Source organism: Nyctibius grandis, assembly GCF_013368605.1.
Source record: "Nyctibius grandis isolate bNycGra1 chromosome W unlocalized genomic scaffold, bNycGra1.pri SUPER_W_unloc_1, whole genome shotgun sequence".
NCBI classification, from domain to species: domain Eukaryota; kingdom Metazoa; phylum Chordata; class Aves; order Nyctibiiformes; family Nyctibiidae; genus Nyctibius; species Nyctibius grandis.
The window spans coordinates 7,997,012-8,012,413 of NW_027167472.1; the positions used below are offsets into that span (position 1 = coordinate 7,997,012).

Genomic DNA, 15,402 nt, shown 5'->3' on the forward strand with positions numbered 1-15,402 from the left:
CACGCTTCTTCTGATGCAGTCCAGGATACGGTTCGCTTTCTGGGCTGCGAGGGCACGTTGCCGGCTCATGTCCAGCTTTTCATCCACCAGTACCCCCAAGTCCTTCTCCTCAGGGCTGTTCTCAATCCCTTCATCTCCCAGCCTGTATGGATATCAGGGATTGCCCCGGCCCAGGTGCAGGACATTGCACTTGGCCTTGTTGAACCTCATGAGGTTCCCATGGGCCCACTTCCTGAGCTTGTCCAGGTCCCTCAGGTGTGTCAACTGCACCACTCAGCTTGGTATTGTCTGCAAATTTGCTGAGGGTGCACTCTATCCCACTATGTCATTGATGAAGATATTAAACAGTAGTGGTCCCAATACAGACCCCTGAGCGACACCACTTATCACCGATCTCCATCTGGACATTGAGCCGTTGACCACTACCATCTCTGGATGTGGCCATCCAGCCAATTCCTCATCCACCAAACAGTCCACACATCAAATCCATATCTCTCCAATTTAGAGAGAAGGATGTTGTGGGGACTGTGTCAAATGCCTTACAGAAGTCCAGCTAGATGACATCCGTAGCTCTTCCCTTGTCCACTGATGTAGTCACTCCATCATAGAAGGCCACTAGGTTGGTCAGGCAGCACTTGCCCTTGGTGAAGCCATGCTGGCTGTCTCAAATCCCCTCCCTGTCCTCCATGTGCCTTAACATAGCTTCTAGGAGGATCTGTTCCATGATCTTCCCAGGCACAGAGGGGAGGCTGACAGGTCAGTAGTCTCCCATGGGTCCTCCTTTCTACCCTTTTTAAAAATGGGTGCGAGGTTTCTCTTTTTCCAGTCACCAGGGATGTCACCTGACTGTCATGACTTTTCAAATGTCATGGAGAGTGGCTTGGCAGCTACATCAGGCAACTATAGGCCTGTCAGCCTGACCTCGGTGCCAGGCAAGGTGATGGAACAGATCATCCTGAGTGCCATTACACGGCCCATGCAGGACAATCGGGGCATCGGGGCCAGCCAACATGGATTCATGAAAGGCAGGTCCTGCTCGACCAACCTGGTCTCCTTCTATGACCAAGTGACCCGCTTAGTAGATGAGGGCAGGGCTGTGGATGTAGTCTATCTAGACTTCAGTAAGGCATTCGACACTGTCTCCTACAGCATCCTCCTAGACAAACTGGCTGCCCGGGGCTTGGATGGGTGGACTCTTTGATGGGTTAAAAACTGGCTGGATGGCCGAGCCCAGAGAGTGGTGGTGAATGGGGCAAAGTCCAACTGGCGGCCGGTCACTAGCGGTGTTCCCCAGGGCTCAGTTCTGGGGCCGGTGCTGTTCAATATCTTTAGAGGTGATCTAGACGTAGGGATTGAGTGCACCCTCAGTAAATTTGCAGATGACACCAAGCTGGGTGGGAGTGTCGATCTGCTGGAGGGTAGGAAGGCCCTACAGAGGGATCTGGACAGGTTGGATAGATGGGCCGAGACCAACGGCATGAGGTTCAACAAGAACAAGTGCCGGGTCTTACACTTCGGCCACAACAACCCCATGCAGCTCTACAGGCTGGGGGAAGAGTGGTTAGAAAGCGGCCCGGCGGAAAGAGACCTGGGGGTGCTGCTCGACAGACGGCTAAACATGAGCCAGCAGTGTGCCCAGGTAGCCAAGAAGGCCAATGGCATCCTGGCCTCTATTAGGAATAGTGTAGCCAGCCGGTCTAGGGAAGTGATCGTCCCTCTGTACTCGGCACTGGTGAGGCCGCACCTTGAATCCTGTGTCCAGTTCTGGGCCCCGCACTTCAAGAAAGATGTTGAGGTGTTGGAGCGAGTCCAGAGGAGGGCGACCAAGCTGGTGAAGGGTCTGGAGCGTCTGACCTACGAGGAACGGCTGAGGGAGCTGGGGTTGTTTAGCCTGGAGAAGAGGAGGCTCCGAGGTGACCTTATTGCAGTCTACAACTACCTGAAGGGAGGTTGTAGTGAAGTGGGAGTTGGCCTCTTCTCCCGGGCAACTAGCGATAGGACAAGAGGGCACAGCCTCAAGCTTCGCCAGGGGAGGTTCAGGTTGGACATCAGGAAGAATTTCTTTACAGAAAGGGTCATTAGCCATTGGAAGTGGCTGCCCAGGGAGGTGGTGGAGTCACCATCTCTGGATGTGTTTAAGAAAAGACTGGACATGGCACTTAGTGCCCTGGTCTAGTTGCCATGGTGGTGTAGGGGCAACGGTTGGACTCGATGATCCCTGAGGTCTCTTCCAACCTGGTTGATTCTGTGATTCTGTGATCAGCCAATTCCCTCAGGACTCTGTGATGCATCTCGTCAGGCCCCATAGACTTATGCATGTTCAGGTTCCTCAGGTGGTCACGAACCTGATCTTCTCTTACAGTGGGAGGGACTTTGCTCCCCCAGTCCCTGCCTTGCGGTCCATCCACTCGAGAGGTGTGGGAAGAGAGGTTGCCAGTGAAGACTGAGGCAAAACAGTTGTTGAGTACCTCAGCCTTCTCCTCGTCCATTTTCACCAGTTTGTGAGTCATATTCATTGGGGAGGTACACTTCCTTTGACCTTCCTCTTCTGGCTGACATACCTATAGAAGCCCTTATTATTCTTTGCGTCCCTTGCCAAGTTCAGCTTCAGCCCCGCCTTGGCCTTCCTGACCCCATCCCTACACAACCGGGCAGCGTCCCTATACTCTTCTCAGGGTACCTGTCCCTGCTTCCACTGCCTGTGCGTTTCCTTCTTGCCCTTCAGTTTGACCAGCAGGTCTTGACTCAGCCATGCTGGTCTCTTGCCTTCCTTTCCTGATTTCTTACACCTGGGGATCAAGAGCTCTTGCACTCTATGGAAAGCGTCCTTAAAGATCTGCCAGCTCTGTTCTGCTCCCTTGTCCCTGAGGGCAGTTTCTCAGGGGGTCCTATTGACTAACTCCTTGAACAGCTGGAAGTTTACTTTCCTAAAATTCAGGGTCCTGACTTTACTCTTCGCCTGACCCATATCCCTCAGGACTAAAAATTCCACCAGTGCATGATCACTGCAGCCCAGGCTGCCTCCAGTCTTGATGTCTCTGATTAGCTCACTTGCGTTGGTGACCATCAGGTCCAGTGTTGCATCCCCACTGGTAGGGCTGTCTATTACCTGGCCTAAGAAGTTATCCTCGATGCACTCCAGGAGTCTCCTGGATTGCCTACAGCTTGCTGTGCTACTTTTCCAGCAGATGTCGGGGTGGTTGAAGTCCCCCCAGCAGGACGAGAGCCTGTGAGCACGATGCCTCCTGTAGCTGGAGTAAGAAGGCTTCATCAATAGGCTCCTCTTGATCGGGTGGCCTGTAGTAGACACCAACCACAAGGTTCCCTTTGTTGCCTCGGTCTCTAATTCTTACCCATAAGCTTTCAACCTGACGTGGCTATTCTTCAGAGACAGCTCTTCACCCTCTATCCATTTCTTGATGTAGAGGGCAATCCCTCCACCCCTCCTTCCTCGACTGTCCCTTCTGAACAGCCTGTAGCCATCGATAGCCGCACTCCAGTCATGGGATTCATCCCACCATGTTTCAGTAATGGCAACTATGTCGTTCTCTCCCTGACATCATCCACATTGTACTGAAACCATTATGGAAAATCTGGGGTGTAGTTGAGAACAAGATTTAGGATTTGGCTGTTATGAAGTGATGCCAATAAGACAAATTTCTTCCTTTTCTTAAGGGGTGTCTTGGTTTCACTGGGATATGGTTTCAGTTTGTGGCCAGCCATGGTGATCAAGGCCATTAGCAGTTAAATCCAGGGCAGCTGCCCCAGGCTGGCCCACAGGTGTGTTCTATAGCATTAACAATCAAGTTCACTATAAAAGGGAGGGCTTGCTAAAAAGAGGTGGGGATGTTTCTGCTCTCCTCTCTTCTGGCTTCTCCTTTTACTCATTACAAATGATTGGTATTTCTGGACAACTTGCTACAACTCTGTAGCTGGGCACACTGCTGGCTCATAATATAACTAAATATACTTCTGTGTTAACATTTATATTGGTTTATTTTATTAAATCTGTTTAAATTTAACCCATGAGTCTCCCTCTTTTTCCGAATTTCCTTCCTTGGTTGAGGAAGGGACATTGGGTGAGAGAAAAACTGTTACTGTTTAGCCCTGGATGTGGGCTAAACTAAGACACACTCCCATTCAACACACTTGTGGCTTATCAGAGCACCTGGTATCAGAATAAGCTGCTCCCTGACAAGGGGTGAAGACACATGCTCCCATCCCAGACCTGTCACACCTGCTCCTCCACCCTGGGAACACCACCCTGTGAAATTCTTTCTATGTAGAGAAATTAGGTCATTTCTATTCATCAGGCCTCCAAACAGAGGACTGCATGGTTAATCACAGAATCAATCAATCAGGTTGGAAGAGACCTCAGGGATCACAGAGTCCAACATTTAACCTAACACCACCGTGTCAACTAGACCATGGCACTAAGTGCCATGTCCAGTCTTTTTTTAAACACCTCCAGAGATGGTGACTCCACCACCTTCCTGGGCAGCCACTTCCAATGGCTAATGACCCTTTCTGAAAAGAAATGCTTCCTAATGTCCAACCTGAACCTCCCCTGGCGAAGCTTGAGGCTATGTCCTCTTGTCCTATCGCTAGTTGCCTGGGAGAAGAGGCCGACTCCCACTTCACTACAACCTCCCTTCAGGTAGTTGTAGACTGCAATAAGGTCACCTCGGAGCCTCCTCTTCTCCAGGCTAAACACCCCCAGCTCCCTCAGCCGTTCCTCGTAGGTCAGACCCTCCAGACCTTTCACCACCTTGGTTGCCCTCCTCTGGACTCGCTCCAACACCTCAACATCTTTCTTGAAGTGCGGGGCCCAGAACTGGACACAGGATTCAAGATGCGGCCTCACCAGTGCCGAGTACAGAGGGACGATCACTTCCCTAGACCGGCTGGCTACACTGTTCCTAATAGAGGCCAGGATGCCATTGGCCTTCTTGGCCACCTGGGCACACTGCTGGCTCATGTTTAGCCGGCTGTCCATCAGCACCCCCAGGTCTCTTTCCACTGGGCCACTTTCTAGCCACTCTTCCCCCAGCCTGTAGCGCTGCATGGGGTTGTTGTGGCCGAAGTGTAAGACCCGGCACTTGTTCTTGTTGAACCTCATGCCATTGGTCTCGGCCCATCTATCTAACCTGTCCAGATCCCTCTGTAGGGCCTTCCTACCCTCCAGCAGATCGACACTGCCACCCAGCTTGGTGTCATCTGCAAATTTACTGAGGGTGCACTCAATCCCTACGTCTAGATCATCTCTAAAGATATTGAACAGCACCGGCCCCAGAACTGAGCCCTGGGGAACACCGCTAGTGACCGGCCGCCAGCTGGACTTTGCCCCATTCCCCACCACTCTCTGGGCTCGGCCATCCAGCCAGTTTTTAACCCATCGAAGAGTCCACCCATCCAAGCCCCGGGCAGCCAGTTTGTCTAGGAGGATGCTGTGGGAGACAGTGTCGAATGCCTTACTGAAGTCTAGATAGACTACAGCCACAGCCCTGCCCTCATCTACTAAGCGGGTCACTTGGTCATAGAAGGAGACCAGGTTGGTCAAGCAGGACCTGCCTTTCATGAATCCATGTTGGCTGGCCCCGATGCCCCGATTGTCCTGCATGTGCCATATAATGGCACTCAGGATGATCTGTTCCATCACCTTGCCTGGCACCGAGGTCAGGCTGACAGGCCTATAGTTCCCTGGATCATCCTTCCGGCCCTTCTTGTAGATGGGCATTACATTTGCTAATTTCCAGTCAGCTGGAACTTCTCCAGTTAACCAGGACTGCTGGTAGATAATCGAGAGTGGTTTGGCAAGTTCACTTGCCAGTTCCTTCATTACTCTGGGGTGAATCCCATCCGGGCCCATAGCCTTGTGGGTGTCCAACTGGCACAGCAGGTCACTAACCGTCTCCTCCTGGATTACGGGAGGTTCACACAGCCCCCCGTCCCTAACTTCAGGCTCTGGGGGCCGAGTCTCCTGAGGACAACCGGTCTTGACATTAAAGACCGAGGCAAAGAAGGCATTGAGCACCTCTGCCTTTTCCTCATCCCCTGACACTACACTACCCTCCTCATTCAGCAAGTGGTGGAGGCTCTCCTTGACCCTCCTTTTGCTGTTAATGTATTTGTAGAAGCTTTTTTTGTTATCTTTGACTGCAGCAGCCAAATCAAGCTCTAATTGAGCTTTGGCCCTTCTAATCTTCTCCCTACACAACCTGGCAACGTCCCTATAGACCTCCCAAGTTACCCGACCCTTCTTCCAGAGCAAGTAGGCTCTCTTTTTCTCCTTAAGTTCTAGCCTAAGTTCTCTGTTTAACCAGGCCGGTCTTTTTCCCCGACGGCTTGTCTTCCTACACACCGGGACAGCCTGCTCCTGAATATTTAGCAATTCCTTTTTAAAGCACGTCCAGCCTTCCTGGACTCCTTTGCCCTTCAGGACCGACTCCCAAGGGACTCTGTCCACCAACCTCCTAAACAGGCTACAGTCTGCCCGCCGGAAATCTAAGGCAGAAGTTCTGCTCTTGCCCCTCCTTACTTCCCCCACTATCGAAAACTCTAACATTTCGTGGTCACTATTCCCAAGATGGCCACCGACCCTCACATCTCCCACTAGTCCTTCTCTGTTCACAAACAACAGGTCAAGCAGGGCCCCTCCTCTAGTGGGCTCATTCACCACTTGCATGAGGAAGTTGTCCTCCACACATTCGAGGAACCTCCTAGATTGCTTCCTCTCTGCCATGTTGCATTTCCAGCAGACATCCGGCAAGTTGAAGTCGCCCACGAGTACAAGGGCCGGCGACCGGGTGGTTTCTGACAGCCTCTTATAGAACACCTCGTCCACCTGCTCATCCTTGTTGGGTGGTCTATAACAGACTCCCACCGTAATGTCCGCCCTGCCGACCTTCCCCCTGATCTTTACCCATAGATATTCAACCTTGTCATCCTCACCATCTTCCTCAATTTCGACACAGTCCAAGCACTCCCTAACATACAGCGCTACCCCACCGCCTCTCCTGCTTCGCCTGTCCCGCTTAAAGAGCTTATAGCCATCCATAGCAGCACTCCAGTCATGAGAGTCATCCCACCATGTTTCTGTGATGGCAACCACATCATAACCTTCCTGCTGTACAGTGGCTTCTAGCTCTTCCTGTTTGTTGCCCATACTGCGTGCATTGGTGTAAATGCACTTCAGCTGGGCTAGCGGCCTTGCCCCCGATGCAGGCCTGTCGCCCCTAGGTTCATTTGTGGTTGCCCTGGTCTTATCCCCCTCCCCCATCAGACCTAGTTTAAAGACCTCTTGACCAGCCCTGCCAACTTCTGGGCCATAACCCTTTTCCCCTTCTGACTCAGGTGTTCCCCATCCGGCATAAGCAGGCCCAGTGCCATGAAAGCCACCCTGTGGTCAAAGAACCCAAAATCCCACCTACGGCACCAGTCTCTTAGCCACGTATTAATCTGTTGTATTTTCACAGTCCTTTCCCTATTTTCACCAAACACCAAAGGGATTGAGGAGAATATAACCTGTGCACCTACCCCCTTCACCAAACGCCGCAGGGCCCTGAAGTCCCTTTTGATTGCCCTGGCACTTCTCCCTTCAATCTCATCCCTACCCACCTGGAATACTAATAGTGGGTAGTAGTCAGAGGGCCTCACCAGTTCAGGAAGCCTCCTGGCAACATCCCTTACCCGAGCCCCAGGGAGGCAGCAGACTTCCCTGTGAGTCGGGTCTGGCCTGCATATGGGGCCCTCTGTTCCCCTTAGCAGGGAGTCACCTATAACAATTACTTTTCTTTTCTCCTTTTTGGAGCTGGTTGCAACCTTTGTAGTTGGTTGCTTCTGTTTACGTAGCCCCTTAGAAGGTCCTTCACCTAGATTCGTGTCTTCCTGACGCTCAGGAAGACGCTCAGGCTCCAGCACCTCATACGTATTCTTCAGGGGGATGCAGGGAGGGGAGGAAGGTCGGGATGGGATTCGCCTGCCACCCCGAGTAGGGACCTGCCTCCATTCCCCCCCATCCCCTAAGTCTCCTCCTGCTCCTTGTGGAGGAGGAAGAGGATCCTCCACTACCCGAGGAGCATTAGACCTGTCCGTTTTCCCCAGGACAGGCAGGGAACAGCACTGCCCGCCAACCTCTTTCTGGGATGCTCTTGTGCTCCTTAACCTTTCCATCTCCTCCTTGAGTCGTGCCACCAAGGAGATCAGGTCATCGACCTGTTCACACCTCACACAGGCGAGGTCTCCGTTACCCTTGAGTGCCAGGGCCAGGCTCTGGCACTCCCTGCAGCCTGCCACCTGGACCTCCACATGCTTCCACGGCAGGTCTGTTTGGGTTGCCATGTCCTTTCTGGCACCCGCAGAGGACTTAGGGCCCCGCCGAGTGGAAACCATACCTTCCTGCCCACCTACTCTGCTCGCCCTGCTTGCCATGCATTAGTATTCCTTGTAGTACAACATTGTCTAAGAATATCAACTAAAATGTATAACCCTTCTCATAGCCTTGCTTTCAATTTCAAATCAGTTGCATCTTTCTCTAATTTGTTGAAGTGATCTTATCGATGTATGAGACTCGGTTTACCTTGTAGCTTTTTGTAATTAAATGAACTTTCAGATTCAATGACCATTTGTGTTTTTCAGCGTTCCCAGAATTCTGGTGTTAAGTATACGCAGTTGTTAAGTTGGATGTTTTCAGGTTTACTTTTTATTAATATTGGCAAGGGGAAAATAGGTTTTCAGGAAAAAGACTTTATCCTAAGTTTTTTCTTTTAAATCAAACCAAAATTCATACACTTGAATTCATGCACATCCACAAAGTAGAAGGAAAATGTGTCAATGCTTTAGCTTTCACAGTAGAAGAGGGAGGGGAGAGAAAGTAAGAATAATCATTTTTTTATCCTTTATTCAAATAATAATATCTTTCTAACATATGAAGCAGGAAATAAGGAGTGAAAGAAAAGAAAATGCAAATATTCACATAATTTCTTCCTGTAACTTCCAGAGCATGAAAATTTTCTTTTTTTGATTGCTTAGCTTAATTGCTTCCAGTGTCAGTGGAAGACTTTACAATACATCAAGTGTTGTTTTAGAAGGAAAATGCTGTTTTGCTTATCAAGATCAGGGTAATGCTAGTATAAAACCATTTGTTTTACAAAAACAACTCACAAAGGTATTAAGTTTGGAAGGAACTAAAACAAAGATTAAATAATATTTTTCATTGGATCATTAGTATGTTAGAAACCAGGCAAGAAGGACTGGTCCCTGCCAGATAGATATAAAGAAAAATCAGACATCCAGCATGCAGTTTAGTGAGTGTTTTAAATAACCAGTAAGTATTAACTTAGACCTCTTTACTGGATGAAAACCTGAATATCATCCATAAAATTCTATTGCATTTTTTACAGCATTGGAGAGCTGCAGTCTCAGTTTCAGAATATTAGTTTTTCAGCAAGAAAGAGGATAGCCATAAGTCATCTTTTTTTCAGACTTTTTTCTTTCTTTTTAAAGGCTTCACATTATTTGTGTGTCTATAATTCTTTCTTCTCCAAGCTGACATTCCTTCATTGGTCTTCTGGGATGGTAAACTAGAATGGGGAAAACTACTGAATTTAAGAAGAAAACATTCAGTTGGTTTTAACAGTTTGTCTGTTTTTAAAAAGTGGCTGAGGTATAGAATTAGTCCATCAAACAAATGAATAATTTTACAACTATCTGTAGCAGTCTACACAGCACTTGCAAGGTCCTTTTGAAGGAGCAGGTTTTTTCATTAGATCAGTTACTACTGGGGAACATTCATTAGTGCTCAGAAGCTATGGATTATTTCTCATCAACTAATAAGAGGCTACCTATCCTTACACACATTTGCCTTGCTTGTATCCTTAAACCATCAGTGTACAAAAGCCCTATTATCTTATGCAGCATTTACTTCTTTTGTTTCTCAGGGTAAAATTCTGCTGATGTATCTGAGTGATGTCCATTCAGATAGATGTCTTTCTGCATCATTGAGGCTTTGCAATATCAAAGGTTGGAAACAATATAAGTGCTATCTGGGGTAAACTGTATTCTAACATGATTCATCCCTCTACTTCTTCCAGAAGAACGAGAAAACACTTAAAACTCCTTAAAATTCAAAGATTCAAATTCTCTTCTGGTCAAAAATACATATTATAGACTCAAAAATGTTACTGGGAATGTAACTCTGTGCTAGTATTCTGCATCCAAAACTCAGATTTTCAACAGTTTTCACCATTAAAGAACCTGGTCCTAAGTATAAAAAGCCAACTGACATTTACAGAAAGACTTCTATCAATTTCTGTGCTTTTTGAATCGGACCTGTTAACTTGGGATTTCCGTACATCTTGTTTCCATATTATCTTTACCATCATTGGTGTAGTTTTGGTTTTATTTTTCAGAACAAAAGCAAAATCTGTCTATATTTTCATTATAATTGAGAACAAATCAAATGGAAATAATGGCTTTGAATAATTCTGTGGGAATTGTGAATAAATCTGTGGGAATTGACTGACCTTTTGTTATGTATGCTATATACATAAATATGGCTCTTAGCAATAGCAGCAATAAGACTTTAAGCAAAATAAACAGAGCATCTCTCTTTTCATTCTTTTTTTTTATTGCTTCAATGAATTTTTTTTAATAACATTGAAGTGAATAACTGAAAACTGATTTCACAAACGTTTAATTTGTGCCATAAACTGGTGTTCTGGTTTTGCTGGGATAGAATCGTAGAATCAATTTTCTTACATTTTGTTTTAGTTGATGGCCGACCATGGTATGCAGGTTTCCATGGTGATCAAGGCCATCAGCAGTTTTGAGTTAGCCAGGTGCTAAAGCTAGGACGAGTGAAAGCCAGGGCAGCTGACCCAGGCTGGCCCACAGGTATATTCTATACCATAAATGTCATGTTCACTATAAAGTGGAAAGTTTGCTGGGGATGGCTGGCTCTCTCCCCTCCCCTCCCTGGAGGGTCTCACCACCACTATATGGGCTGAGTATAACTGTGTATTTTATATTAGCATTAGTATTGATATTGGTTTTCTTATTTTATTAAATCTGTTTCAATTTCAACCAATGAGTCTCCCTCCTTTTCCCAATTCCCTTTCTCGGCTGGGGAGGGGTCATTGGGTGATAGAACAGCTGGTTATTGTTTAGCCCTGGGCTAAACGGAGACAGCTGGTAGTGGATCTGTATTCAATCTGGCCTCAAACTATACCATTCTCTGCTTATAAATACCTCAGCAATATAGGATAAGGATAACACCAGCCAAAAATCTCCTCTTCCTGACTTCTGGAGAAAGATATTAGTTGTGTTACAAATTACCATTTTACTAAATCATGTTACAGTTATCCTAGCAATAAAATATACAATGTGAAAACAAATAAACTCCAAATGATTTCAAAACTCTATTATTTGGAGGAAAAATAAACCTGAAAGGTGAAATCTAAGAATGAAGTTCAAAACTCAAAGTCTATTTTTTACTGTCAAATTATTAAGCATTCCTTTAAAAATGCTCTTTCTGTGTGATCATTATTGGGGAATGAGTTTAAAAATAGCATTTACTGCTTTTGACCACCTACTATGAACACATATTCTTATTTATGTATTTCAGACAATCTCTCAGAGAAATAATTTATCATATACATGGTCTAAATCAATAATACATTAATGTTTAGTATCTTCAAAAGCAAAATCTGTACTTAAATGCTGCAACTGGCTCTTACCTACATGGTAAACTGAACTTCTGAACTAACCAGATCAAAACTTCCAGGTGACTGTAACCCAGACTAACACACTGCAATTTGAGCAAAATGCCACAACAAATACAGAGCTTAAATATTTTTGAATGTTTAGGAGACTCCTCTACTTCTCACTTGAAGTTAAAAGTGTTTTTCCAGATGTTTGACACATAACTGTCAAAATAGCTGTCCAAATCATGTACTTAATTTGAATCAGTATTTAGTCATGTAAAATATAAACCCGGGTATCCCAAGCAAAAGATGTGGCAAGTGGTTTTCACGGCAACATCTGGAATTTTCTTGCTATTAGCAGAGAATTCTTTGTGGGATACATATCACCAAGTGAATCTAATAATTGGTACCAAATTAGACCGAGCTGCAACATTAAGCTATGGTGTTCGAGAAACAAGTTATTTTCACCTCCTTTGGTAGAAGCCATGTGCTGTTCTTAAAGCAAAGGGAATTTACAACTTACCCAGAAATCGGGCTGAATTTGGGGTAGATCACTCCTTCCTATGGAAAAACTTGCAGAAAGGCACCAAACAGGGGGGGGGAAGAAAAATCCGTTCTACTAGTTGGTTTAGCAAGGAGTGGGAGCAGAGGGCTGTTCCAGGGCAGAAGAGCAGCCCAGGTACCCTGGTGGGAGTGAGAGCGGGAGTGGGAGAAGGGCAGTTCGAGCTGCCTGCCAGCTCTCTGCAATGCCTGCCTGCCATTTGGAGCTGCTCTGTCCAGGCTCCAGGCATCCTGTAGAGGACCTTGTACTTCAGAGAGCCATGGCTTGAAGAAATACTGGGTCAAAAGATGACCAAGCTCTCCTTCTGCAGAGAAATGATCTCCTGTCCTAATTCTTACCCCCACCTCTACATTCTGCTTTTATAAAAGCATGGGGGGGGTAATTTTCTCTTCCAGTATTTGAAACATAAGAGTATTCAATCACTCATTTTATGCACCACTTCTGATCGTTCTGATACATTTATGCCCAACATGAAAAATATTGGTATCTACAACAATGTCAATGACAAATAAACAGACAACATTTGAGTCCATCCTATTACTGATGCTGATGATCAACCTTGGTGTTGTTACATACTATGCAACATGAACTTCTTTTTTTTTCAAGTGAGAACCTGGAACTGTCTTAGCACGTCTTAAATGTCACTTTTCCTAGACTAATTGCATACATGGATGAGTAGAGGTAAAAACATATAATCATAAACACAATACTGTTTGAAGGAAAAAAAAGCCACTAGTAATTTTTCTCCCACTATAGCACAGGTTGGTGCAGACTTCAGTAGTGGCAGATGATATATAAAAATATCAATTTGCATATGACACAGCTTCTCTATTTGATCAATGGCTCAGTGAAGCTTGCCGAAACACTCAGGATAAAGTTAGTGAAGCCTGTAACAAGATTCTGTTAGAAGAAGCCCTATATGCAAAATTCACAGCAGATTATGTTATGAATATTATCAGCCTCACTGGAAAACATTTCATGTCTGCATTGATTAAACCGAATGCTATTAGCACCAGTATCTAAAAAACAGGCTATAGATATCTATAGCATAAATATACTGCTTGTCAATGCATATGGTTATTATCTTTTTATCACTTAAATGTGTATCATCTGATAAATGCCTTTTCTTAATTACAATACATATATATTTCACTTCTAAAGAGTTAATCATAAAAGTATTTTTACTTAACTTACCACTTATTGAAGCTGGAACAAATCTTGCCCTAAACTCTCTACCTTCTCTCATGTTGGTAATCGATCTTTCTCTCTCTCTTCCCACCCCCCCGGCCCCGTGCAGAGATTGCAGTAAACTTAGAAAACTAGCAGGGACAGTGTTTCAAATGACTTAAGAAAGAGAACAGGAACAATAATTTCGTTCTCTTTCAGATGAGTACAGTACCTTCAGAGAGAAGGAAGGAAGGGAGGGGAGAGGAAGTCAACAACCCTTTGCTTTCCTGCAAAAAATAAGGAAATAGCAGATAGCAATCTCATTTTCTGTCAAACAAAATGTTTGGAAAAATAAATATAACCAAACCAAAATGAATTCCTCAAGTATTATATGTGCATTATTGGCTTCATAAAACCTACTTTACAGCTTGTTATGTGCAACTACATTAATGCAATTGAATTTCCCATGTAGTGACGAGGAATAAGACACTTATATCTTATGCAGAACAATTAGCCATAAGCTAATGCAGGCTTTTACTCTAGACAAGGAGTTATCGTACATGTATACAAATATCTTGATTCCACAGTGATATAGGTAAAAAAAATCCTAACAACCCTCTTTACTGTGATCACAAGAAAATGGCAGATTGGACATTTACAGAATGCTATCAAATGAAAAAGGGGATAGAGGGGATCACAAATATGGTAAGGACCATAGCTTCATATTGGAGTTGCAGTAACAAGCACTTTATCTCAAAGACTTGTAATATAGAAGGCATCCTGATTTATCAAAACAAAAACTATGTGCTATGTTCTTGACCGATTTTATACTTTATATTGTTTCTTTCTTTCCCTATTAAACATATGCAGATGAAATATTCTATAAGCAGCTGGGAGAAGTCTCATGATCGATAGCCCTTATTCTCGTGGAGGACTTCAACTTACCAGATGTCTGCTGGAAATACAACACAGCAGAAAGGAAGCAGTCTAGGAGGTTCCTAGAGTGTGTGGGAGAGAACTTCCTGACATAGATGGTGAGTGAGCCAAATAGGGAAGGTGCACTGCTGGACCTGTTGTTTGCGAACAGAGAAAGACTTGTGGGTGATGTGATGGTTGGATGTCGTCTTGGGCATAGCGATCATGAAATGATAGAGTTTTCAATTCTTGGAGAAGTAAGGAGGGGTGTGGCGGGCGGCAAGGAAGGCACAGACTCTGAGATCGAGGATGCAAGGGCCTGAAGCCAAAAGGCCTAAGGCTTTTTTATTATTATGCTACTACCCTATTTAACTGCTACAATGCAGGAGCCAGACTAGGCAGTTCAAGATAACATCAACATTCACACGCTAAGCACTCATCACCCATTCTGGGAAGAGCCACAGTGTCCTGGGCTCAAAACATCAACAACCATTCCCTGTTTTCAGCTCTGTGTTCAGAACTGACCTTCAACACGTTTACTTCTTTCATGCCTCAAAGGGCCCTGTGAACTGGTCTCGGCTCCTTTATCTTAGAAGCAAGCAAGAACTATTCTCAGTGCAGTGTTCCCGAGCAAATCTTCTGCTCCCCAAGTAAAGCACAGCTGTTTGCAGGCCAAGGGTCTTCCACATTTCCCCCTTTTTTGTTTATTCGATGACAAGGGTGGTCATGATGTGGGCTTCGGCTTTTCAGAGTCCTCTGATTGCAGACCAGGTAAAGTGAAGGACTCACAAACCAGGGGATCTCTGAAGCAGCACCCGGGGCAAAGGCACGCAAGCGGGACGCAGGCACCGCGGAGTTCAGTTCCTGCTAGAGAGAGAGTGAGAGAGATTCCGGGCCTGCTGCCTTCGCCTGGATATTGGGGGTTTCTTGCAGGCGGCAGTTTTCCACTGTGCTTTGATATTTCTCACAGCAGGGCAGGAATCTCAGGCATAAACAATTAGGTGCCCTTGAGTCTTATCACAGGCCTATGTTATCTGAATGCAGATGTTCTACTTG

The 15,402-nt window shown here is 45.8% G+C and overlaps 1 protein-coding gene across 1 annotated transcript in view; it reads right to left on the reverse strand.

Moving 5' to 3' along the window:
• Window positions 1-13,531, reverse strand: part of LOC137677111 (zinc finger protein 366-like) — a 48,198-nt gene extending 34,667 nt beyond the window's left edge. The window contains exon 1 of the mRNA XM_068424301.1: window positions 13,459-13,531. The gene's annotated coding sequence lies outside the window, so the exon portion shown is untranslated. The remainder of the gene's footprint in view (window positions 1-13,458) is intronic.
• Between the last annotated feature and the right edge of the window lie 1,871 nt (window positions 13,532-15,402).